The 27676-nt window shown below is 40.8% G+C and overlaps 1 protein-coding gene across 1 annotated transcript in view; it reads right to left on the bottom strand.

The window, feature by feature from the left end:
• Nucleotides 1-1141: 1141 nt before the first annotated feature.
• The window catches only part of Gucy2f (guanylate cyclase 2F, retinal), a 92977-nt gene continuing 66442 nt past the window's right edge, over nucleotides 1142-27676 (bottom strand). The window contains exons 11-20 of the mRNA XM_032890124.1: nucleotides 26871-27018; nucleotides 23630-23778; nucleotides 21402-21564; nucleotides 20462-20654; nucleotides 16743-16917; nucleotides 13211-13309; nucleotides 10083-10177; nucleotides 4759-4847; nucleotides 4573-4661; nucleotides 1142-1292 (exon numbers count right to left, since the gene is read on the bottom strand). The gene's annotated coding sequence lies outside the window, so the exon portion shown is untranslated. The remainder of the gene's footprint in view (nucleotides 1293-4572; nucleotides 4662-4758; nucleotides 4848-10082; nucleotides 10178-13210; nucleotides 13310-16742; nucleotides 16918-20461; nucleotides 20655-21401; nucleotides 21565-23629; nucleotides 23779-26870; nucleotides 27019-27676) is intronic.

Consider the following 27676-nt stretch of genomic DNA (forward strand, 5'->3'; position numbering starts at 1 on the left):
CCTCCTGCATAGTAAGTCAACCACCTGAGGCTGTGATAGCTAGTAATATAGGGCGCTTGGACTCAGCACTGGAGGAGAAAGAACAGCTGGGGTTGGCTTTTTACTCCAAACACAGATTTGGGGTAAGTTGGTTATGGAAAAATTAAACAGTGACAAAGGTATCACTTATACCTTTAGGCATTTCTTCCTTTCAAAGGGGTTGTAAAAGTATTAACTTCTTTACTGGCTTACGTGTTTTGGTTTGGTTTTAATAGATTATTTTTATAATAAAAGGAAAGAAAAGCTTGCTTAACCATTTTGAACACGCCTATGTCTTCAGCCTTACTGTTTTAGTCCATGTGATGATGGCAAGCCGTTGCCAATAGCCTCTTGAAAATACAACCTTGAAAACTAAAATTATAAAATCACATCATGTATTGAAAGAGATCCCTCTTAGGAAAACGCATAAGGGGTTGAAGGCAAGGGAAATATAAGACTTCAAAGAAATTGCTCCCTTGCTTCTGTGACTTCTATGTCTTTTACCCTGACAGTGTCCCTTACATTTATTCTGTCATGGTCAGCACATGTCCCTCAGGCCCAGGGAGACTCTCACCTAGCAAGGAAAATTCAATTCTATTGTCTAGATTCTAGAAAAACACAATGAAAACTTTGAAAAGATTTTCAACAATAAGTTGTGAGAAGAGAAATTTCTTCTTAGCCTTCAGTTATCCAGATAACAGTTAGCTAGGCTCTTTTCCTCCCGTCCATTCTCTATGTATTCCAGTTACCTAATGTCATGGCATTACAGACATAGGCTAGACGTCAGCTATCCCTTTCCCTGGATCTCATCTCATGGTCTCTGAGTGATTAGTTATGCTCACTAAAAACTTTATAGAAATTCAAATAAAATTAAAAGGAAAACAAAGTAGTGCCTTCTTTCTGTGAAAATAGAGATCATTTTTTCTTCATCCAAGTTAACCATGCTACTTTGGAATGACTAAACTGGGAGATGGGTGTATACCCTTTCTGGGTCTTCACATCCATTTCTCTTTGTATTCAAATAGTTTTGGGGTTTTCGCTTTGCTTTTGTTTGGTTTGGTTTTGGTGACAGCTTGGTAATGAACAAAACCTATGAGCAAATTTCCTTCTCAGGAGACTCCGTACACTAGGCTTGACTCATCCCTGGACATTAGGCAACCTCAGAGGAACAATCATTCACTAATATCTTGCTCAAGAAGAAGAATATCTTGATCTGTAATGAGCTTCAGTGTTGCTTTGTCAAGAGGAGATTCAAATGCTGGAGTTCTTTCCATCTAGGTAGGAGAAAGAGAAAATAGTAAGCATACATTCTCTATCTAGTCCCTTCAACAGGGTTTTAATATGACCAATTCTATCCACCACCATTAGTGAATTGCTAAACTTTCCTGAATCCTTGAATGAATATTTCATTATCACATTTGTCAGATTTGCATGAATACAGGATTTATTTTTCACAAATATTGGACAAAGGAAAAAAGACAAATATACAGGTAGTTTTAATTTGCTAATGAATAATTTAAATGAGTTCCTCTATAGACACTGTGAGTACACACACACACACACACACACACACACACACACACACACACACACACACACACACACACACACACACAGCTTAGATTTCACCCAGTCTGCAAAGGCTAATTTAATGCACATGAAGTCTAATCTAATTCTCCTGCTGAAAGCAAAGGATAAGAAAACTTTCTCCCAAAGGAAAGGAAAGGAAGGAAAGGAAGGGAAAGGAAAAAGGAAAAGGAAAAGGAAAGAAAGAAAGGAAAAGGAAAGGAAAGGAAAGGAAAGGGAAAAAGGAGAGGAAAGGAGAGGAAAGGAAAGGAAAAGAAAGGAAAAGAAAGGAAAAGGTTTAAAAGGCGAAGTCTAAAGTGATTTTCCCACCCTTATACTCATTCCACCCATCTCTCAGAGATTCATGTTTGCCCTGTTGTCCCAATCCTGCCTCTGTGACTCTGTTCTTCAAAATTGCCAGGTTCCTCAATTTCCCTGTCCCAATCAAAACGAAGCTGTGAGGTCCTTCTAAACATAGAGTTCAGTTCACTTCTATGATGATAGTTATGAACAACTAATTTCTTTTTACTCTGCAAAAGGCGGTCCAGGAATAAAAGAAGTGGCCTGTCAGTCTCAAACTCACCACAGTTTTTGTAAGGAGGTAAGATGAAAAAGCTGGTTTGGGAGGCTACAAATATTTAAGGATACAAGATGAAAGATATTGAATCAACAATACCTGTCAGGCAGCCCCTGGAACCTATCTACTGAAGCTGTGACCTCTTTCATAACTTCTTTCCATCTTTAGTGACTGACTGATCACACAAGGCTTAGTTAAAATTTGTTTTCCCTCCATAGTACAGGTGATGTTTGGCAGCAAGTCAGAACATCCACAGGCATTATAGGTCTTTTGTACATTGGGTCTCTTTTGATAAGCCTGTAAATTCACAGAAGTGTACAAACGTCCTAGAGAAAGTGATCTCATTGGGTAGCATTAATCTAAGACATTTAATGAGAAATAAATGTGATACCTGGGAACTCTTGAAGCCTTCCAGAATTTGTCAAGGGTACTGCCCTTTCTAGAGACTTTTTGTAAATTTTACAGGCAACCAAGGTCAGAATGCTCAATTAACATTATAGTTAAAGCACAAATACAAATAAAGCTTGATCAGAGGTGGATCCCCTCCTGGCCTGTGGTTTCAATGCTATATAGCTACAGTGCTGGCTAGCCGCCAAGGATCCAGATGGGTAAGTTTTGTATACAGTCTAAGCTACATCTGTCTAAGGCCAGAACAGCACCACCAAGCACTCAGCCAATGGTGATGAGTCAGCTGCACTGTGTTCTGTTGCAAAATCCAAGACATCTTTAGGAGTAGACGGGTTCTTCTCTAATGCCTTCAATGTCTGTAGCACTGTTTCAGGGGGAAAATCTTCCAAGAGTTTCCAACCTTTCCTGTGGTGTGAGGGGGAAATGGGGAAGAAGCAAGGGGAGGGGGCAGAAAAGAGGAAGGAAGAAGGGAGAGACTGAATCCGTGACTGGTGGTATCCTTGTTTCCCAACCCATAGGAAAGAATGTTGCAGAAGTTGGATGACTGTGTCCCAGCTGCTTATCTGCTTATGTTGGTCAGCAGGAAAGAAGTGCAACAGACCCCAGGCGGTTGAGAATCAGGAGGTGGTACTGAAAGGCCAAGATCAGATGCTTGTCAAACAGAACCTTTTGACTAGTACATAGTACTTGTGATTGTGGCAAAAAAAAAAAAAAAAAAAAAAAAGATACACTGTGGTTTTTGATAGAAACCCAGAGAGCGATACACTTGGATGCTAACATGGGATGCCTTTTTGTAGATTTTACTATAATTGTGATTATTCTGGAACATTCTACAAAGCAAGAGATCAGAAGCATACAGAGATACTCTAACGTTTTCTTTAGAATCTTCTGATATCTTTAAACTTTTATGACTTCCTAAGGACATGTAGAGAGGGCAGAGGACTTTTGGGGCAAAGATTCTTCCCATAAGAAAGAGAAAGAGAATAAGAAATCGATATACAGAAAAGAGGGAATGAGAGAGATGGCTTTGGCAGTAAAGTGCTTGCCATTCAAGCAGGAGGACCTGAGCTCAGATCACCATTACTCATGTAAGAAGCTGAGGGCAGTAGTTTGCACCTCTAAACACAATGCTAGAAAAACAGAGACAGGAAATTTTCTGGTGCTTGCTGGCCAGCCAGTCTAGCTGAATTGACAAACTTGTGGTTCAGTGAGAGGCCCTGTCACAAAATAGAAAGTGAGGAGCAACTGAAGTAGACAGCCATCATCAACCATCAACTGCTGGCCTGCACATGTATATGTGTGCATGTGTACCTGTATACGGGTGTGTGCATAAACACACAAAAACAGTAAAAAGAAAAGATGCTGAAGAAAATATAAGAAAGTAGTATATCCCTCAGATGTAATTTTGTGGTCATGATTATTTTGCTGTTACACCTACAAATTCATCTCATCCTAGAAGGAATGAGGGTTATCCTGAATTCAAGCTATTGAACATATATATAGTCTTATTTTTGCTTAGAAATTCCACTTAGAAATTTGCTTAGATCCAGCAGTGCTTCCAGAGGAAATGACGTAAGTATCTCAGGCAATATAGCCATGCCAATGCATGGGTCCACGAAATGGGGGCTATTGTTGTATGGCTTAGACGGATGTAAATCTCTAGAGACCTGCACTGGCTAACCACATGACCCATGTGCTCAAGAATGGGAGACAGGTGCACCTGCTTGATAACTAGATAAAAATGTCACAGTTGTTAGTTTTCAAACATGTTATCAATGTAGAAGACAAAAGGCTCTCTCAGACCATGGCAGCCAATATCCCTCGAGTATAATTCACCTCTGCAAACAGGCATCTCCATGATAAGTTTTTCACCCAACTCAGTGCAGCTTGGAAATTAACCAGCTGTGCTACCTTCTGCCAAAAAAAAAAGGTAAGGTCTAAGACTGGCACACGTGCCAAAGGGAGTCCCAGCGTGGGAAATCTGTTTCCCCACTGGCCGTTACCTTATGGCTTGTTTCGCACCAAGTGCCTTTCTGCTTTTCTTCTTTGGAATGCTGCAATCTCCGCTGGTTGCAAGCCATGGCCCACTTGCCTGCAGGGGCAGGAGACACCAAAATAGGAATAAAGAGAGGATGCCAAAGTGGGGCACAGGAAAAGGAATCTGGTGATTAAGTATGAATTCCACTTACCCATCTTTGCCCACTGGTGGGGGTACAGGAAGAGGTTTGGTGAAACCCTTTTTTCCAACAAGCCAGAAGGTCTCCTCTGTGCCTTTACCCTTATTGAAAATATGGAAACATTTAACCATGTAGTCGCCACTTTTTCCAAAAGCATCATTTGGTCAGTAGGATATAACCATTCATTTCAGCTCAGAAATAGTCTCTGTTCTCCCATTGTTACCATTTTTTTTACCCACTTTTCTATATGGCTTCCTTACCCAAGGCGAGACGAGTTCCAGATTCAAAGTGAACACCATACTGAGCTGTCTGTCACTCAGGCATTCTGTGTACTCATCACTAGGCAGCTCCGTCTTTGGCAGCATGTGGACTTTTTACTTCAAAGCGAGCAAACATCTGCATGGTCATCTGAGGGTCCTGTTTATTATTTTGAGACTGATCTTTTGGCATTAAGCAAGCCACTGTCTTTTCCATTTAGAGTACATGCATTCTCTATGCTCTACAATCCAACAGCTAGTATTATAAAACCCCAGAGGAGAATACAAATGTGATTTACAACTTTGATTTTTAAGCCTGGGGCATCTCGGTTGCTGTGAGAAGTCTATATGTCTGCAGCATAATTTTTAATGACAAGGTGTTTTTCTAAGTAGAGTAACATCACAAGTATGCCTCCATTTATAGGCAAGTTGGTAGGTTGTCAAGAATCACAGATCTTACAAGACAATGATCATAACTCTACGCTAACCACCACAGGAGCATGTCTTTGATGACTTTATCTCCTCCCTCTATTTTTCTTACTCCTCCTTTCAATTGGTTTTTTTTTTTTTGGCTGTCTTTTCATTTCCACTAATTCATTTGGAAAAAAATTATTTAGACAAAGAGCCATATCCATTACTTCCTTAATAATAATGACAATTGCCATATAAAATAAGCATATATAATTAATATTCTCTAAGCAGATTGCAAATATATGGTTCAGACGAACCCTTCATGATGCAAGTAGGAAAAACGTACTGCAAATCCCAAGTTGCATTAATTGACAAGCAACCAACCCTAACTTTCATACAGTAAGGCTGTTTGGTGGTGTTCTAATTTCTGAAGAGGACTAAAATGACAAGAATGTACCCTATCACTCATTCTTTTATTTACTATATCCTTCCTATACCACAGTTTTGAATAAGAAAATGGTTTTCTCCTTAAACAGATCACAAAATAGTTAACAGAAAACAACTACCAGGTCACATTTTCTAAAACATTAGACACTAATTGTCTGCTTTCTTTTTTTTCTCACTGTGGAATGTCTTATAGAATAGTTGCTTAGTAAATGATCAGACAGTTTCATTAATGGAAATTCCTAACCTTTGAGCACTTACGTTTCCTAAGGTTCATACTGTTAGAACTCACACTTGAGGACCCAACCCTTAGCCATTTAATTGTTTCTCTTGAGATCTATAGGTCACTAGGACAGCACATTAACTTCTAGAAAAACTTTGTGGATACCAGGACTATGAAGAGGTTGGGTGGATCCAGAGTCACTCTGCAATGCCCAAACCAATACTTGGAAAAGAAGACGGAAGTGTACAGACTTGGGCAAGCTTCCAAATTAAAGAGTATGCAAAGGAGCTCCGGGGGTACCCTGAAGTTTGGGAGCTCATCCAAGAATCTTATTTTGGAATCCTGGCTCCCTGCTTAAATACCCACTTCCACTAATCTGAAGACAGAGAAAGAGACAAAACAGTAGAGCAACACACCCCAACACACCCCAAAGCCAGAAGCCCCAGAGGATCCGCCCCCTCCACCTGAAAAATAGCATCATGCTTTGGCAATAATACTTTTAAGACACTTGATGTCTCCTGTCTTATTTATTCTTTACAGAAATCCTTGAAGATATTCCTTTTAAAAATATTTCTTTTTTAAGATTTATTTTATACACTGTAGCTGTTTTCACACACAGCAGAAGAGGGCATCACATCATTACGGATGGTGAGTCACCATGTGGTTTCTGGGATTTGAACTCAGGACCTCTGGAAGAGTGGTCAGTGCTCTTAACCACTGAGCCATCTCACCAGCCCAAAGGTTTTCTTATTATCAATCTTATTCTACAGTTTGGGACACTGATGTTCATGACACTGAGTGGTTTGTTAATAATTGAGTATAACAGAATTGAACCCAAGGCTATCAGATTGAAAATTATCAATGCCCCTTCCCTTCACACTACATGGTACATGGATTTTCCAGTGTACCAGAGTCACAGGGCATACATGTCTGAGGCCAAAAGACAGTTTTTAGGATCTTACAGGTGTGAGACTAATGAGCTTTCTGTGTAGACAAGTAGAAACACGGAAAGGATACAGTTGATTGTCTGATGTCACTCAAAAATTAGAGAACAGACCTTGGTCTTCATAAATCTAACAATATTACATCTACATTTCTTAGATCATCTCTCTCTCTCTCTCTCTCTCTCTCTCTCTGTCTCTCTCCCCCCTCTCTGTCTCTGTCTCTGTCTATCTCTGTCTCTCTCTCTCTCTCTCTCTCTCTCTGTGTGTGTGTGTGTGTGTGTGTGTGTGTGTGTGTGTGTTGTGTGTGTTATGGGTTAAGAGAAGGAATAAAAGATATTGTAAAAGAAGAAAAATCACAAAACAATACTAATATTTATGAACCAGAGACTCAAATACTATGTAATGCCAGAAACAAAGTCTAAAAAGGTCCACCTGTAGCAATGAAAACTTACATTTGCTGAGGGAAATCGTTTTAGAATGCACGTTTATGTAAAACTCTCTGAGAAATGGAACTGACGTGCTACACTATGTACAAAGTCTCTGCAACACGCTCCAACCTTGTCAAGGAAACAGTGACTTAAGTGAACTCAGCTGAGGGAGGGCTTAATAAAAATGTCCTAAATTTTAATAAAGCCATCAGGAAGAGAATACTGAAAATCCAGAACTGTCTATTTAGGCATTAGGGAAATATGGTGCCAGTATAATATGGCAGGAATTTACGTGGGCATTGGGACAACTCTCCAAATAGGCCAAGCTTCTCAACTTTAAATGATTCCTTTCCCAAGCAACCTTAGTTTTCTCATTTGATCTCTTTCTTTTTATAGTCACCGAATCACTATGAGCATCCCATGTAATTATTATATTCTATTGTCTTGCCCAATCTAAGACACTGTGTCGATTCCACTAAGAAAAACAATATAGAAAAAAAATCATCACTCCAGAGAAGGTAATGTAGTAAGGAAAGAACATAGCTACTGGATTCAAAGGTGGAGTTCAAGAAAAGAGGCTATACTGGAGGGATTTCAAGCTGGAAGGAAAACATGTTTGTAGCCATCAGCTTTGAAATCACAGCTTGCATACGGCAAGCAACAACAGAGTGGATGAAGAGTGGAAATGTGGAAGGAAAACATTCTGAAATGGATTGGCTATGTGATATAGTCAGATTGGGCATATATGTTATCTGTCTCCGATGTACTCAACAACTCCTTTGCCCATCTCATGCTTTACAATGTGTAATTTCTGACTCCAGTGGAAGGTGGAATGAAGAGAAACCAGGGGGCAGGGGGGGCTTTCCTATGCTCTTCCTTTGAGTCTTCTCTTCTTTTCTTTCAAAATGCCTTCCTTTCCTCTGCTGTCTTTTTTCCTCCCTTTCACTTTCAACATCTCACTCTTCCTATGTCTTCCTCATGAGGCTCCTGCCACTCTAAAAACCAGGTACTAGTGTGGCATTTAAAAAGCAGTTCTTCCTCACATTTACTGTAACCATCTTCCAAAAATTCCCGGAGATGGGGGAAACTTCAGGTTGCAAAGGGCTCTTTTGAAGCTTAGCCTCATCTGTGTACTTGAAACTCCTAAAGATGTGACTGCTCCTGTCTAGAATCTATAGGGCAATAAAACAAACAAACAAACAAGCAACCAACCCATGGAACTATGGCCAGTTTTTTTTCCCCCAGTTTTAAAAGTGAGAGCTCTTCCGTTCTTAGGCTTTTAGGTGAGATTTCTGTACCCAGTAATACAGAGAAAAGTGCTTCAGGGAACCAAGCTGCCTTTGTGCCTCACGGCTGGGAAATGACAGACTGTACAGTAGAATCACAAAGGCCTTGAGCGAGCTGATTTGCTGCCCATGTAATAACCCTACCCCATCATGTCATTGTGTGAGTTCTCTGCAGAAGTGAGGAGAAGCTTCTATCCCTCTGTAAGTGCACCATCCTACTTGCCAGAAGGTATTAACCATCTATTGGAAGAGCAGATGTAATATGAGGTAGAAAAAGAGGTGATTGACTAGCATTAAGCCCTCCTATCTTTAACTCCTAAAATCTACTTACATGCCAATCACCGCCATTAGGGGAAAGCATGCCAATGAGAGGAACAAGCTGAACCCTCTTACTGCCCATTTATGCTTCTTCCCATGAATAATCACTTTAAAATCATCTTCATATACCATGGTGTCATGGAAGCAGTTCAGACTTCTTGAGATCTGGCCTGGTTCTGCTAGTCAGGGACAATGTTATCCTGTGAAAAGACTTTTGCCTTTCTGGGTCTTGACTCTTTTTCTTAAAATGAGCAAGTTAGATTATCAGATTCCTGGAGTCTCACACCTAAGACCTCAAAGCTAGAAGGAAATGAAGAAAATCAAGTAGAAATTCCAAACGGGAGGTTGAATTATCCTCGTGCCAATTTCCAGGTCAAATAATAATAGCCTCGGCAGAGAAAAGATCTTATTAAACGTTTGTCTTTCATAGAAGCAGAATCCGTCCCAACCCTTCCCCTCTCTGAGAACCCCTGGCCTTGGAGAAAGACCTGTGTATATGCTGGGCCAAGGGTGTGACTTAAAAACAAGTCAGCAAAGGCAGCCACTGAGTGGGCTAAGTGAAAAATCTAAATTTACCAATACTGTGACTATGTTCAGCAGTGCCAAATAGTAAATAAAATGGAAATTAGGCAATCAAAATAATAGCATAACACATTACTACACCAAATTCTCGACGGTTTTTCTGAATAGAAAAATATAACTTACATTCTTTTAAAAAAAAATAAAGCAGATTTTCAAGTCTCTCACATCCCATTTGAGGTTAATATTTAAAAAAGAAAAAGAAGAACAAAGAAAGCTCAAATGGAATTCCAGAATCTGTCCAACATGTACCTCCAAGTCTCAGCCTCCCTGTGAGCTTTTTCAACAGACCATGACCTCTCGAGGCACAGGTGTGTCCAAGAGGTTTGGCTCCTCAAACAAAAGAGGTGTTTCTGGGGTTGGGGATTAGCTCAGTGGTAGAGCGCTTTGCCTAGGAAGCGCAAGGCCTGGGTTCGTCCCCCTCAGCTTGGGGGAGGTGTTTCTACCTTGAGCTCTGTTCTTCCACGAAGCTCTACTTCATAGCCTTCACTCAGAGTCCGAAGAATCGTTACCGTGCTGAGACTGACATGAATTCGGTACGCTGCAAAAGAAGGGGAAGCATCGCTTTGGCTCCTTTCTCACTGCTAAAGTCAACAAGACATGAACCGTGTGATGAATGGCCCCACTTCAGAGTATAGGAAGCCCTCAGAAAGTTTAGAAAGAGAGCTGGGGCGGGCGGGGGAGCAAGAGCTGTGTCCTAGTTGAGTAAAAGGAGGAGGAGGAGGAGGAGGAGGAGGAGGAGGAGGAGGAGGAGGAGCGATGACCTCATCAGCCCCAAAGAAGGCATTAACAGTAGCGTTGGTCAGCCTTTTAGATGCCATCTCAGATGAAAGGTCACGCAATAGTAAGGTGTTCATTTAACTCAAAGCTTGAGAAGGAGAAAGCAACAACCTCCACTGTGCTCTCAGCTCCAATGTCTCTTCCTCTGAGGGAAGGTTCCCTTCAGCAACTTGTTACATGGGTTGTTCTTAAGGCTGAATTCTCCAGATCTATATAATCCTACTTTATATAAAAAGGTGTCTTTTCCAAAAGAGGTACACTGACAGCCATCTCTTAGTATTATCACATTTAAAACATCAGTGAGAAGTATCCCAACTTCTTTCTATCAGTCAGTATTTTGTGCGTATCAGACAATGCTAACATTTTTTTAAATGAGCAGTAAGTGCTTCCAGACATAAATATGCATGAGTATTTTTATTCTAGACATGTATTCCAACATGAGGTAGGGGACTTACATTTGGGTAACTAGATCTTTCAGAATTCATTTACGATCGAATTGTAATTCTTTTCTGAAAACTAACCACTGGTTCTCTCAGATAAGGTCCTTGAGCTTCCTGACAATTGTCACTGTGTGACCTGACAACTTGTTGAGATTGAGTCTTAAGTAAAAGTTCAAGATCTGTTCTCATAGGTATTTGCAGAAGCTGTCGACGCGGAAGCTGACTACAATCTGAATAGGAAGACATAGGTGCACAGAACAGGACACCTTTATCGCGTATATTTACAGGATATTCCTTTACTTAACAGCTCAGTAGCATTTGTTTCTCTTTTCTATTGGTGCACATTCATCCAAAGCCTCTGCTCAGAAACAGTTGTCCTGTTCCTTAAAAACGCATCCCTAGGAAGTGTATCCATTCCCTCTATGTGTCATTGCATTAGCCTCAGCTCTTCAGGAAGTATTGAAGTAGGCTAACACTCTCATGCAGTGGAGCACATAGCTTTAAAAAAGGGTGATTCTAACCACTGTCTAACAACATGATAAGGAGGATCCCTTGTAAGTCCCTTATTACTTCCATTCAAGAATCCCAGTCTATTTCATTGGATACAAGGGAGAGACTGACAAAATTGATTTTTTTTATTAAAAACTAGGTAACACACCCTAGTGTCACATCCAACAGGTCAGAGGCTACCTCTTAACAGACCTTCACTAGTGGTGAAGCTTACTGCATATTCCGTTCAAAGTCATAAGCCTTTAGAAAAGCACACTGAGCAGGTTCCGATGCACAGACATCACGAGAGCACGCTTATTTGTAGCCCACACAGTGCCAAGCCTGGGCTTAGGAAACACTTACTGTGGGTGATTCAGTGCATTCACTTTCTCTTCCTGCCTGACCACTAGACAAGATGCTGCCCAAATCTCAGCATTCAATTTCTGCTCTCAGCTCTCCATTTGCAAAGTGTAATGTGTGGAGTCTTCCCGAGTGCAGACCAGAATGTGACTTCAGCCTTCTACAAAGCTTACATCAGTCCCAAGCACCGTGCCAGCTCTGCATTGCAGACCCATGACCATTTTCACTCTATATTGGGTTGCGTTTCAAGATAAAGTCATAGGCCCAGTCATATGCACACAGTGTCCCTGGATGACCACTTCCATGGCCTCTGCCATATCTGGGGAGGGGTGGGGTGTTAAAGACTTTCCCAGATGCCAGAAAATTTATTTTGAAAACAGTTTCTAAGTTCCGTGCTGCCTCATAGTCATGGCTGCACAGCCTAGGTTGATCGGTTAAGACTGGACCCATTGTATAAACCTGTTTCTGTATGTGAATGATGTGGAGTGGGGTCGTACAGGGCACTGCCAGCTGTGCTCCAGGCCACCATACCATCAGAAACTAGGGTCAGTATGATGCTGAAGTTGGAGCTGAAGGAGAAGCTTGTCTTGCTTCGTCATCTCAAAGGCCAGGGTTGCTACTGATTTAAATGATCTCTTTCATTCACTTAAAAAAATCTCCAAGAACTGTACATAGGGTTTAATTCTATTCTCTATGGTTTTCTTATAACAGTGTGGAGAATTTGCTTTGCTCAACCATGATATAAATAAAAACATTATGGTGTTGACTGTATTTCAGTAGAGACAGAGAGTGGTCAGGAAATAGTTGATGAGGCATCTTGCCCGTAGCAGACAAGTGACGGAATGATTTGTACAGTTTTCTTTGCAAATAAAGGAGGAAGCAGAAGTAGAATCCTTGTTACTATGACCATTTTTGATAGAAGCTAAGGATTTTACATACAGGCAGGTTGGAATTAATTAATTTTGAACCTCAAGTTCCTTGGATTGTAGGATTATCGCAAGCTAAATTCTAGGGGCTCATTTGATAAAACCAGGAACTCTTGGAGACCTAACCAGTTCAAAACTTAGACTCGAGTAGCAAGCAGCAGTAGCCAGCTGGGAGGCAGCTAGCTCATGTGCTTTTACAAACTAGTTGAAAACTGAAAATGTCAGTCTGTTACCTAGTTCTTCTCTACATGACTCCCTCACACCTACCAGGCTGGCCAATTCTTTCTTTTGCCCAAAAGTCTTTTTGAAGTTGTTTTGATCAAATTGACTGGTTGTTTCCGTGGCACTTAGCTACAGCTTTATTTCTAGAACAAGATAGGGACATGTTCGGTCCAACATCACCCCCTACTGGTTTGCTATTAGAGGCCAGGGAAATGTGATAGCCCTTAATTGTCTCAATTATCTTTCCTTTTCTTAAAAAACATTAAAAGCACCGAGTACCCAATTTTTTTCTCCTCTCTTGAAGAATCACTATCCCAATTGAAAGATGGCCTCACCCGAGCTATCTACAATACTCACGTAGCCCTGTTGATTCCATTCGAGAAGCTGTATTCACAGTATCACCAAACAAGCAATATCTGGGCATGGTAAGGCCCACCACTCCAGCAACAACAGGCCCTGTTGAATAGCAGAAGAGTGGGGCTGGAGTCAACAGGTGTATATTCAGTGCTAATAGAAGAGCCATGCAAGCAGGTGGGTGGCTTAGTAGAAGAACCAAAGCTTCCATCAAACCATTGCTCTAGAATCTAAAGGAAGACGTGATTGAATAATGAGCGCTGGTCTACAAGAAAGTGAATTTACTATGTTCTAGACATGACTACTTTCTGATTTACACTTCTATTCCTGCAAGAGTTCTACTCCAAATGCTGATATCTGTCAGCAAGGATAAAGAAACATCAAAATCAAACCAGAAAAGTCTGAACAAGGACTCCAGATCCAAAATAGGTTTGTTGTAGGGGGAAAACGTGACCATTTCCTGGGCATAGAGTTAGAAGACAGCCCATCTCCCAACTGTGTCAATGAAGAGCATTATTGCTCAGACAATCAGAAAATGTGTAAACAAGCAGAGCTGACTTTTCATTATCTGTGGTAGGGGTGTGGAAGAACAGTGTACAGAGATGATCTAAAATTATTTCCCATTTGTCCTTGCAGGAATTTTTGTTCTCACACTAGTATGGCTGTGTTACATGTTCAAGATAGCTGAAGAAAAAGACAACTTCAGCAGGTAGGCAGAAAAATGAGCTCAACAGTCAATAGAAAGACCCTAATCCCCATACATATACAGCCACCCAATTAGACAAGATGGATGAAGCAAAAAGTGCAGACCGACAGGGAGCCAGATGTAGATCGCTCCTGAGAGACACAGCCAGAATACAGCAAATACAGAGGCGAATGCCAGCAGCAAACCACTGAACTGAGAATAGGACCCCCGTTGAAGGAATCAGAGAAAGAACTGAAGAGCTTGAAGGGGCTCAGACCCCATATGTACAACAATGCCAGCAACCAGAGCTTCCAGGGACTAAGCCACTACCTAAAGACTATACATGGACTGACCCTGGACTCTGACCTCATAGGTAGCAATGAATATCCTAGTAAGAGCACCAGTGGAAGGGAAGCCCTGGGTCCTGCTAAGACTGAAGCCCCAGTGAACTAGACTGTCAGGGGGAGGGCGGCAATGGGGGGAGGAGTGGGAGGGGAACATCCATAAGGAAGGGGAGGGGAGAAGGGGATGTTTGCCCAGAAACCGGGAAAGGGAATAAAGACCCTAATCTTCACCTTGGTGATTTTTGCTCTTTCTATGTTTAAATTTTTCATTATATCTATGCTATTTCCTGAATTAAAGTCATTGTTTTGCTTCCAAAGTTTTTTCTACTAATAATAAGATTGATAAATATGTATATATATACCAATAGCCATATATATCAATTATATTATATATATTTATTTATTCATGTCTTTCTCATTCGGTAGCAACTACTAGGGTACCATGGTAGGGACTATGGGGACTCAAAAATAAATAATGTATGGTCTAAATTACATCAGATATTCACATCTGAATGAAGAGACGAGACTGCCAAGCAGTAGGCAAGGAAGCAGAAGTGCAAGACAATGTGGCTGAGGCCAAGCAAATTGTAAAGTCAGAAGAACTGGAGTATGAACTGAAGATGTGGACTTGGTTTTTCGGACCTGACTCAGTGGAGAAGTTTCCTATAGACAGGCTTGCCCAGACTCTTGTAAGGTGAGTGGGATTCAGTTACAGGGGAAAGAGACATACATCAAAGGTTTGTGATTGTGATTTCAGCATACATGGACATTTGGGGAGCTCTTAGAGTAAACATTCTACCAATTCATGCATCTGGGGAAAGGTATCAGGTTGAGGTAAATGGGTTTTACAAAATAAGGGCCTTGGCCCACTAGAAAATTTTGAGCAATGGTGATACGAAGAATATCTGTGTCTTTTTTCCCTCTCTAGTCAGTATATTGCATGCATTGAAGGGGATGGGTAACCTTATAGAAAAGCTTTTAGGCATATGCTGTCATAAAAACAAACACAAGGCTTTGGAAAAGAGGTGATGGGGTAAAGTAGGCAGCCAAAGTGGGGACCTAAAGCACTTGCATTATGAAAGAGACCCAACGGACCTGTCGGCAGTCTGATTGATTACCATGACTAAGTTGGCATGGGGCTCTAAGTTTGTGTTGGAAAAGAGAGTTTGACAATTTAAATGTTATATATTGAAATAATTAGGGTACCGAATGATGTTTTTCATTTTTGTTTTGGAAAAAGAATGATCAGTTGTTATATATGAAGCTTTCAACACAAATATATGAATAAGATATGGTTCTGGTGGCAAACAGCTTAACGAGTTTTGTTTGTTTGTTTGTTTGTTTGTTTGGGTTTTTGGGAGTTTTTGTTTTTAGAGCTTAATGTTTAATGGCTAAACAAACAAGACAACGTGGATTCCACTGATGCTACGGAAAAGAAAAATAGAGGCAAATGAGGAAGCAAAATGATGCTAGTACAATGTTCAATCTAGGAAAGAGATGCTGGTGGCCTAGACTTGAGGAGTCTTTGACAAGGTAACACAAAACAGTCTCAAGAAATGTTTAAAAGGACAAAAAGTTTTAAAAAGTGGTAGCTGGGGCTGGCAAAATGGTTCAGAAGGTAAAGGTACTTTCCACCAAGTCCGACAACCTGAGTTTGTGTTTCAGAACTGACATGATAGAAGGATGGAACTAAGTGTTGTAAATAGTCCTCTGACCTTGACACAAGCACTGTGGCACAAACACCCATACAATAAATAAAATAAAATAAAATAAAATAAAATAAAATAAAATAAACCAAGTAGTTGATTCAATACTGAAGTTAAAAGGGAGGACAGAGTCAAGAATAACTTCCGAGATTATAATTAACTCACTGGCAGTAACACTAAATTAAATATAAAACACAGGAGAGAGGGCATTGATAGGGAAAGAAAATCGTTCTGTTTTAGACTTGTTGAGTCTGAGGACCAAATGAGACCCTCCTGTGAAAATGTCATCAGAGAGGCTGACACACATATTTTTCTTAAGGGAACCATAGTGTTAAAAAAGAAGCAGTATAATTATATTTTAAGTTCTAAAAATATGTTTATAAAATAAAGAAACAAATTATCTACAGTCACCAACAGGTATACAGTAGTTAAATTAAAAAAGATGGAGGGAAGGGCTTGAAGACATTTATTCAAGAGGGGATGAGTGCAGGAGGAAAATGCTTTTGAATAATTATATTATCTTAAACATCACAGATATTCGGTGGTCTTCTAGCATAGCACAAAGAAACGGTGATGCGGAATGAGAAGGTTAGGCTGCAGCATCTGTGGTGCTCAGTGCAGTGGTTGAGGGAGAGGAAAGAAGAAAGTCTGGCTAGGCAGAAAGAAGTGGAGCATTTCTGGACAACAGGATAATCTAGCTGCCCACTATCAGAGGACATCTGCATATTTCTTCCTCCTCTTCTAAGTCTTCCTTGAGAATTATAGAAATGGTTTCTGTTGCTTTCACTAGCTTCTGTTACCTGTGTGCAGACCTATTCGAATCCGGACTGGCACCTCTGGCATGTGTCGCATCTTAAAGGTACCCACAGAGCTCAAGATATCCAGGGACATGTTTGCAATCTCAGCTGCATGCCTACTGCCGTTCCTCTTTGGGAGGCCTGAGGCCACCATATAGGCATCTCCAATGGTCTCTACCTAGGAATTATAAAAAAGTAGGATTAACAAGCAAAGCAATCTCTTCATGCTACCTTTTCCTCTGTGGGTTTTTTTTGGGGGGGTGTTCTTTTATTTGGAGCTGGGGACCGAACCCAGGGCCTTGCGCTTCCTAGGCAAGCGCTCTACCACTGAGCTAAATCCCCAACCCCGTGGGGTTTTAGGAGTATGATAGAAGCCGCATGTGTAAAGTGAGGGACGCAGGGTGGGTCTGTCAATAATTCATTGGCTTTGCTGTACATCAGAATCATTTAAGGAACTCTACTAAAATACTGATGCATAGGCCTCACAACCAGGGATCGTGAAGTAAATATAGCTACTTCAAAGGCTATTGATTGACTCTAGGAAAATATCAAGGTCAATGAATTTCTGTATGAAGGAAAAGTGGCACTGCCCCTAAGATGCCCCAGGCAAATTATTCGGAGAAAATGTACCCAAAATACTGTCAGAGAGAGAGCCTTTCTCCAGCTAATTTTAGGTAAATGGGCAGCTCTGGGGGAAATACAGGGAAGGAAAAGGAAGAACAAAAAGGGTCTGGGCCCTCTAATTGTCCATGCTAATATTCAGTCAATTTCACAAGTCTTTTGAGTTAGGAAAACTGAGTCTCTCCGCACCAATCACCCCCCTCGTCTCCAATTGCTATATCATTGAGGGATGATGTGGAGGCTTGAATATGATTGGCCCATGGGAAATGGCACTATTAGGAGGTGTGGCTTTGTTGGAATAGGCGGGGCCTTGTTAGAGGAAGTGTGTCACTGTGGAGGTGGGCTTTGAAATTTCCTAGTGCTGAAACTCTGCTCTGTGAGGAAGAGACCCTCCTTTTGGCTGCCTGCAGAAGACAGTCTACTCCTGGTTTGCTTTGGATGAAGATGTAGAACGCTCAGCTCCTCCTCCCATACCGTGTCTGCCTGCAGGCTGCCATGTTTCCCATCATAACGTCAGTGGACTGAAACTCTGAAACTGTAAGCCAGTCCTAATGAAATGTTTCCCCTGTCATATTGTCTTCACAGCAATAAAACCCTAACCAAGACAGGCAATAATTCTGGCCTTTGACTATTCTGCAGAAAACAGGTCCGTATTCTTCATCTTTCCCATAGAGTGTGCTCATTCTTCTAGATATCTCATATGTAGAAGCTCCTCAGGTAAATTCAAATCAAACTGAAAGGACTTCAGTGAAGTATGCCAATCAGACTGACCTACTATGAGTTTGATTACAGCTAAAAATCAATGTAATTCTGGAAACATACTGGCCTGGGTGGAATCTCAAATTCACCACTTACAATCATGGGACAAATCATTTATTTCCTTTTTGCTCCATCTAGTGTGTCCATCTTTAAAATAAGATAATTTCAATGCCTACCTCATAGGATTTTTAGAACTAAATGATGTAATATACGTTAAAGCACTTAAAACTGGTCAGGTAGAGATAACATATAGTAAAGGTAATCAATTACCACCAATACCATCATCATCACCATTACCACCATTACCATCATCATCACCATCACCATCACCAACACCAACACCAACAAAAAGTATGTCCTGAAGTCTTAGGATGGTTATTATTCAGTTCCAGAAAATGAAGTTTAGGATTCAGCAATAGAGCTCACATAATGACTTTCTAAATAACTAATAATCTGGGCATTTGCCCATAGGAATTTTACTTCGGTGTTCTCCCTTTCAGTCTCCCAACACTGGTATGATAAGGAAGGAAGATTACTGCTGTCAAAATGAACAGGACAGAGAGTGAACGAAAGAAGGAACAATTATAATACAAATGCTATGCAGGTATGGTATGCTAGTGGCTGGCCATTATCAGAGCATGGTAGTTAACCATTTAGCTTTGATAAGCTGTCACCCCAGAGAACCTAATGATCTGAGAACATCAAAAGAACACAAAATCTGGCTCAAATGAGAATTAGTGTGTAGATGGCCATGAGGAATTATGGGATGCATCAGTCAAAGAACTGTTCAAGGGAAGCAAAGGCATAGAAAAGGATCCGGTTGAGATGGGGCAGTTGAAGGGATGAATGTGCAAACAAGTCACAGACTTCTGCAGTAGGCTTCTCACATCCATTTTAGATTATCAAGTTCCAGGGGAGGTGATTCCATTTTTACAGAGAAGGAAAATGAAAATACCCACAGGTTTGGTGACTCACTGATAGTTCAATTTTATTTCCTTTGCCTGTGTTCTTTTTAATAAACAAGCCCGAAAATTTAGATCCCATTTTTGGATTCAGACAGCCCCGTTCCATCTTAAAAACAGTCAACTAACTCTGTATTACAGCCAAGAAGTACCAAAATAGCTAATGGCCTCATCCCCAGGACCCCCAATGATTTTGCCTGAGCAGAATCAGCTGGATTGATTAAACTAGTGGCTGTGTTACTGCCCATGCTGAATCATCTTTGATTTTAGTTTCAACTGAATTAGCTTTCAGCGATTTGTTTTTCTCTTCAGGCTTCTTGAGTTCAACAAGTTTAGACAGGTAGCCTGATTCCATAGATTTTTCCTCCACAGTGGTTTCCATGTGCATCTCTTGATTACTTTGCAGCTCCTGCTGATTGACAGGTATGATGTCTATTTCTGAACCCTATTTAGATTGCATAGTTTAGCCTTCAGGGTCTCTACCTGTCTAATCTGAGATAAATACACTGCCCAATGTGATTTGAGAACTGGACCATTTGAGACTGCTGCGAAGGATCCAATAAATGAAACCACTCATTTTCCAGCTTTTCCATGGTTCCTGGGACATAAGAGTTATTTAAACTTTGGGATACTTGCCACGTCTTTTTCTTCCAATATGACAAATATCCATGTTTTTCACAACATGGAAATATCTCTACTAGATTTTTTAGTAATTTTGTACCTATAGACAATAAATACACCATGTACAAAGAATAATAGTAAAGAATTGTAGTACCAAAAAGGACGAAAGGAGTCGTGTGTCATCTCTCATATTCTGCAACCTTTTATTATTTTTAAAAATAGAACATAACGAGGCTGGAGTAAAGGGATATGGGGAATGGATACTTCCTCAAACTTCAGATCAATAGATATACTTTGGGTTACCCTGTATCAATCCCCAAAAGTCTCATTTGTTAGAGTACTCTGGTACAATTCTATATTCCTTCTTTTCTCAAAACAATAACTAACAAGAAGATAAAAATTTTCACAACATGTATCATATCAACACAAACTTTACCGAAATGTACTCTGTAGCAGCCATAAACTATGAGAAAATTGCCAATATTTCTATATCCTTTTCATTAACTAGCAAAATATTTGCTATGTCATCTAGATTCATCCAATGAACTGCAGCGAGTCTCCCCATCTTAACCTATTCTTAGTCCAATAGGTCCCCTCGACTTAACCTTTTCTTAGTCATAATTCTAGAAAATATCTTGACTAAGAGTGTTCCTAAAAGACAACATTCTATAACCACATCCTTCAATTTTGGACTACAGGTAAATAAACCCCATGTAAAAAGTTTCATGCTAGAAAGCATTAGTCGGCTAATTAACATACCTTATAGACATCATGACTGCCAATGATGGCATCAAAGAGTGTGTACAGGTCATTCAGAAGGTCCACCACTTCAATGGGCTCACTCATGGCTGAGATGGTGGTGAAGCCCACAATGTCACTGAAGTACAAGGTGACCAAGTCAAATCCCTCAGGTTCCACTGTACAGCCCTTTTTGAGGGATTCAGCAACTGATCTGAAAAGGAGAAACCGCTATTCCTAAGAAAAGATGAGCCTCCCTCTGAGACACACACTAAAGACAAAGTCACTAAAAAAACATCACTGCTAGATAATGGGAAAGAGTTTCATCTGGACAGAGCATTAGAGAGTTCACTTATTCAACAAGTATATATTGAGTACAAACAATGTGTCAGGTGCTGATGAGATGGGTCTAGATAAGAAAGATCTGGTCTCTGTCCCCATGGAATGTCTTCAGCTCCTGGGGCTTCTACTTTACCCTCTCTCTTTGAGGACTGTTCCAAGGTGATAAGTTTTCCATGAGTTAGTTCAACAATGACCTTATTAATGAGCATACTACTTGGGGAGGAAATGGAAATTTTAGCCACAGATAAGGGAGAAAGTCCACTGGAAACAACAGGCCTGCTTCTTTCCTATAGGAACTCAAAAAGCTGCCTGTTTCATTTTGTTCTAAATTGGCCACCTTCTTGGCTCTGTCACAAAGTGACATATAGAAAAATCATGTCCTACACCAAAACTGAAGTGACCATCATGTTCCACAGAAAGAAGGGAATTAGCATGCACGCTCTGCTTTCTTGCTTTCCAATTCTACTTTGATTTGAAGGTGTGACTCAAAGCCACTGGGAATAGAGTGGGAGGGTGAAGGACGGGGAGGGAACAGTTAGTTGGTGAGTAACTTTTTCTTCGTTTTTAAAATGGAGCACACTGTGACAAGCATTCACACTCCTTGGGCATTCGCACATACGGTGGTAGCATCTGTGTTAGAAGCTTTTCCGTTTTCTGTTTTTCAATTTCCAGCTCTTCAGTCCGTTCCGGATCAAATCTTCCAAGTTGCTAGAATACTGCTCCAACATCCGGAGCATAGAATCGATAATATTAGTTTTTTTCCCTTTGTTGAAAGTTTTAAACTGAAAGTAAAGGAAAAAGAAGAGCCTATGACTACTTGAGTTCCAAACTCAGTATAATGGAGCAACCACCTTTCCCCTCCACCAGGAGAAATGAGCCCAGATATAAATAGGAGAGGTCGATATCCAGTCTTATTGTCATCCTGGTGCATTCAAAGAGCACTTTCCACCCCTGGCACCAAAAGAGTTCCCCCAAATTTTCTGGTTCTTTCATGTCTGAGCACAAGGTTTCAGAGTAACCTCCTTCACTTCTGAAATGCTATCATAATTGTAGCCACTTTCAAGAAAACAAGATCTGGTTTAGAGCCCAAGTCAATTGTGGGTAACATAAGAGGGAGAAAGAAGGCAGGAACTTACGTTTTATCATTCAACTTTTCAAGCTATAAAATCACCCTTATCCGCAAATGATACAGTGTCATCAAAGAGAATCTTGACTAAGAGTGTTCAAAATATAACATAGAAAGATGTTCCTCTACTGCTTATCATGGGATCTACCACTAGATGGTTCCATCTAGCACTTAACTCATATCAGTCAGGGTCGTGCTTATAGACATTCAAACTTTGTCCTGTGTCCCTGATTCCCAAGAGGTAAATTCAATGCATAGTTGTTCAATATAGTCTCTTGGGACCTTATGCATTTACAAACAGCCTATTAACATGAGCATTTGACTCATGAGTGGGTAGCATCCTCCATGGTGCTTTAGTCACCATTAACATAACCAGAAAAGATTGGTAGTGGCTTTATTGAGTAGACATTAAAGGGACTGCCCAACAAACTTCATTCCACATGGCCACAAGTGCTCTGCATAGAACTCCATGTCCCAAAGTGGAGAGTAAGAGGCTCTTTCTGAACTCTGTGCACATCTACAAGTCCATCAAAATCCATCAGGCAGTTTGAATCCGCTGAGCTCCCCCTCTAGCCTCACTTAGAGAAGTTCTTTCATCTCTGTGCATTTAAGTTGTATTAGATGCAATAAGAAAGAAAGTTACTCTTGTCATCAGGCAGAATAAACTTCAGTAAAGCATTTTAGTGAAGGGAGCCCCAGAAATGTTTTGTTTGAGAGTCGCATGATGGGCACTCCTGTCTATCAGTGACTTCTCTGCTGCCTTCTGAAATAACATCTTCAGCATCGACACAAGGACAAATGGTTTTTCCTCCTGCCTCATGATAAGTTTTTAGAAATGTGACCTTTATGGTCCTTTGCTTTTTCCATACCATTGAACATCTGTTAGAGTGTACTCAAGAACTCCAGTCAGACTAATGGAAGTATTGTTAGCTGGAGGACACGGATGACTTCAAAAGCAGGAACCTTTCAGGCTTTCAGTCAAAGTCTTTCTCTTTTCTGCCTCAGATACCTGCCAGTCAGGGCTGGACCCTAGCCAGGCTCAAATGCTTCTGTTCCAGAGCTGACATAGCACTCGGGGAGATCACCCACAATTTCTCTATCAAGCAAGTGAACAAAGTTTAAACTACATGCACTAACAGAGGAACTCTGTCTTTTCTTCCACCCTCTTCCTAGATCAGACTCTATAGAAATGCATATCTTAAGGAGAGGGGTTATCACTTTTCATGTACCCAATCTTTTCAGTAGCTCTCAGGGAACCTAAGAAACCTTCTATTTTTTTTCTGAGCCTACAAAAACAACCTGGCATCATCTAAAATTTAGATGTTTAATAGTGTCCTCATTAGAGTTCCCTAGAAACTTTTATAGAAACATAGCTATGTGAGTATCACATGTGCCCAGAATACTCATGGCAACAATTCCAATACTAATTCTTCCAAATGACTGGTGCTTTAATTCCATCATTGACAGGCTGATCCCAGCAGATTTGGGTGCTTCAGAAAAGTTAGTCAGGCACAAAAGCACCAGAACTAAACCTTAGGCTGTAGAGGATGTGCCAGTGATGTTCCAGGCTTAAGGACCTCAAAGCCAGTCCCGGGCTGCTATTGAAAGTGGAATGACCTTTTCCCCTTATGAAAGGAAGCCCCGTCCACAATATAAGGACCCAGTGAGTTTAGTCTCAGAGAGACTAACTACCAAGCAGTGATTATGCTAATAGTAATTACCTGGTTAAAGATTTCATCAAAAGTTGGTCGCTGTTCTGCAGCCTCGGCCCAGCATTGCTTCATCAGCTGGAGACACTCTGGAGGGGCAAACTCAGGAGAAACCACTGGTCTATACACAGGGGGAGGCATTTTAAGTCTGTCTATGACTTCTGGCAAGGCACAAGAAAGAGAAAAGTTTGTGAATCATAACTTTCAGCCAAGAAGGGGATTTGTCAGGAGAAAAAAAATGAAGAAAGCTTCTCTTTGATTTCTCCTTAGATAGCTTTAATGGTGACTACATCGCTGAAAAGGCTGTGTCAAACTTTTGAAAAAGGACCGAGAAACTGATCAATCAGAATCTTAGTATAAATGAGTTATCATGTTATCCTGCTTCTACTAAGTTATAGGTGTGGCTTATCTAAGCTTCAATATCCCCAAGTCACCTAAGTCTCACAATTACCAGAACAGAATCATTGAGCCTTCTCTGTAAGGCTATAACCACCCAAAGTGGGTCCTGGATAATCACTAAACAAAGGGAACTCTCATGGATGTTGATCAATGAATGCCACTTATTGTATGCCAAGCTATGGAATGGGCACTTGATATGCGCTGTGTCATTGGATGCTCAGCACAAATGAATGAGGTGAGCATTCAGATTCTTTCTGTGAAGAAGATGGTAAAACTGGAACACACAGAGTATGGGACTTGCCAAAGGTCACATGGGAAATGACAGACTTCCGGTCAGAACTCGAGCAATCTCCACTAATTCTCTGCTTTCAAATACCTCAGGCCTCAACTGTAAGAGCATAGAACCCTGTATAAACTAAATCTTTTATTGGCCAAAGGCTATTTATACAAACTGAGTTGTTTTTTTTTTCAAAAGTACAAACTAAATAAATAGAAGAAAATCATTAGTTCCCAATGTCCCCATCAACTCATACTGGGCCTCAAACTAATTTGTCTGTTTCCATACTGGACTTCTCCAAATCATTCTAAAACTATGTATATAGCCATGTCAATGTCAATTTCTTATTCAAAATTCCCTTCCTGGCTTCTGTTGCCAACAGAATAAAACCCAAGCTCTTTATTGTGGCCTCTATTTCTTCAGAATTACTGCTGATCCCAGGTCTTCTCATCATCAATGCCCCCAACTTTTAACTTCTGCATCAACAAGCAAACTTTCACTGCTCAGTCTACCTCTGCATTGGCTGTACTGAGTCAATAGTGCTGTTGCATATCCAAACGCATGCTGGGAGGAGTTCTACTCTTGCTTCTGATTTATCAGCTCCTTGTACAGCCCTGGATTTGCCTCCTTTAACTCATAGCAGCCCATAATGGGGCTTTCAGTGCCACAGATTCCATAGCAATGAACCTCTTGAAAAAAGACTGTTCCAGAAAGTCCACTTTGGGCAGAATATATACAGTTGACTGGGTCAATTCTTTGCTAAGGCCCAGCATGGCACATTTCCTGGAGGATTTCATGGTCCAAGGAGATAAGCAAAAAAAGTATTACAGATGCTTTCACTGGAACAAATAGATACTGATAACGACAGATGGGGATACCCAGCACATACTGAACAAGTCAAAGGAGAATTTCCAGAGTTGGTAGCAGGAGTTGGATGAGGACAATTGGAGAGGAAATGAGTGAATTCTAGGCATTATGAATTGCTTGTGAAAAAGCACAGTCGGGGCTGGGGGAACGATGTACTCTCAAGGCACTAACTAGAATGCTAGAAGTGGCAAGAGATGAACTCAGAGAGGCCGGAAGTGGATGGAATATGAAGGGCCCTCACGGCACATGAGGAGCTTCATCTAGACAGAGGTGAAGAAAAGTCGGAGGGCTTTAAACAAAGGTGTGACATGAAAAAAGGTGGACGGCAGCAAGAGACAGCTATATAATCTAGTGGCATTGCCTACTTTTTTTTTTTTTTTTTTTTTTTTTTTGGAGCTGGGGACCAGACGGGGCCTTGCACTTTTGCTAGGCAATCGCTCTATCACTGAGCTAAATCCCCAACCATTGCCTATATTTTAAAAACCTTTTTCTTTGAAGTAAATTTAAGTTTCAGAAAAGTTGCCAAAAGTACCTCAGTGATTGCCTGCATACTTCTCACTGGGCTTACTGTAATGTTAACATGAAATAACATTGAAGACACTGACACAATTACTACAACCCTTCCTTGGATTTCATCAGTGTTTTCTCTAATGTATTTGTTTTTTGTTCCACAATCCAATTCCAGATCTTTTTCTGCATGCAATTGTTGTGTCTTCGTCTCTTTGAAACTGTCTTCTTTTCTGGTCTGTCTTTAATGATTTAGATACATTTGATAAGGACTAACCAGTTATTCATTTATTTGTATAGCCCACACTGGCAGGTAACTTGTCATCCCCCTGCCTCACCCTCCCAAGTACTAGGATTACAGGGCTGTGCCACCATGCTCGGTTACTGGTTGGTATTTGGTTATTCAACTAGGTTCTAATTATTCAACTAGGACTTATCTGAAGTTCTCTAGTGATTCGAAGTTTGTGCTTTGCTTTTGTTTTTGTTGTTGTTTTCGTCAAGAGCAGCACACCACAAAAGTGATATACCTATCTTAGTACAAAAGAGCAGAAAGGTCGGGTACTTATATGAGTGCATCTTATCAGAGGTACACAATGTACATATGTCTTGTTATAAGTGAAGGTAACCTTAATCATTTGGTTAAGGTGATGTCACAGGCACTCACCTTATAAACTTACTATTTTTCCATTTGTAGTTACTAAGCATTCTGTAAGCTTACACTTTGAGAATACGCAGCTCTTCTGTTACCAGTAAAACTTTCATGCAATGATTTTATTCTCCACTGATGCATCTTACCTAACAGTCATAGATTTCAATGGGAGACAGGTATAAAAATCTATGGCGTGCTATAGGAAAAGATTGACATCACAGAGTATCACGATCTGTAACAAAGTACTTAGTAAAAAGTAACTCAGGGGAGCAGAGGTACTGCACAGTGGGGTTAGTGCAGACTAGAAAAGTGATATAGGTCCTAAAGTCCCTGATTTGTATCCATGTTTGCAAAATGACCAGCTTCCTAGGTGAGGGAATTTCTTCCACATGCCTAAAGCTGTCTGGCTCCAAATCCTATGTTCACAAAACAGACTAGCCTTTTGCAGAGGAGCAGGCTGTTAACAGTCTGCTAGCAAATCATGACAGTCTAGGCTGGCCTGCTGATATGGAACACAGTGAACCCCTAGTGCCCTTTTCTCACTTCCTGCTTACCTTTGGCAGACAGATCCATCATGCAGAAAGGAGCACCCCGGACCATCACTTCTTGCATGATGATGGCAAAGCTATAGACGTCTCCTGCAAATGAACCTAACCTGATACCCCCAGGGGCTCTTAACAGTTCAGGGGCCGTCCAGCAGCTCTGCAAAGGAAGAATTGTCTAATAAATGGAAGGAGGATTAACTGACATCTGCAATGCCCTAAAGGGCTCTAAGGGTGCTGTTTTATTAACTGCTTTATATTTTTATTAGACAGACTAGCATGCTAGTGCCCCTTAGGGTCTAAATCTATTAATCTAAGGGATTACACACAAAGAGAGAAAACATACTACTCTCTCTACCCCCCACAACCACACAGTAAGACACAGTATAAAGGTGTGGGGAAGGTCAGGACGCCAGAAGCAGAGACACTCTCTGGTGTTTGCTTTCTCTCTCTCTCGAGCCTGCAAGTAGCAGTTGGCAGGTTTCCATGAAAGGGCAAGGGCACCGCCAGACTGGTTGCCATGGATTTGCTGCTCACTAAGATCTATATGTGTCTGGTAATTTGATTGTGCCAGGACTCAGGGATTTACAATTTGCTTTCTCCAGGTCTTCTCTGAAAGGATTAGAACATCCTCAGGTCTCCTGTGTTCCTTGCAGAGCAAAACGGTACAGTAGCTACTTACCTGGTTCTGCAAATATGTACCAGGCACTGTGCTGTGTGGAAAAATGATTCCAAGTATGAATCATACCTTCACTCTGCAGAAGAAGAGTTCACAGACCAGAGGACAAGAAAGCCATGTACATCCCTTATTGCAATCA

This window comes from Rattus rattus, chromosome X, assembly GCF_011064425.1.
Source record: "Rattus rattus isolate New Zealand chromosome X, Rrattus_CSIRO_v1, whole genome shotgun sequence".
NCBI classification, from domain to species: Eukaryota; Metazoa; Chordata; class Mammalia; order Rodentia; family Muridae; genus Rattus; species Rattus rattus.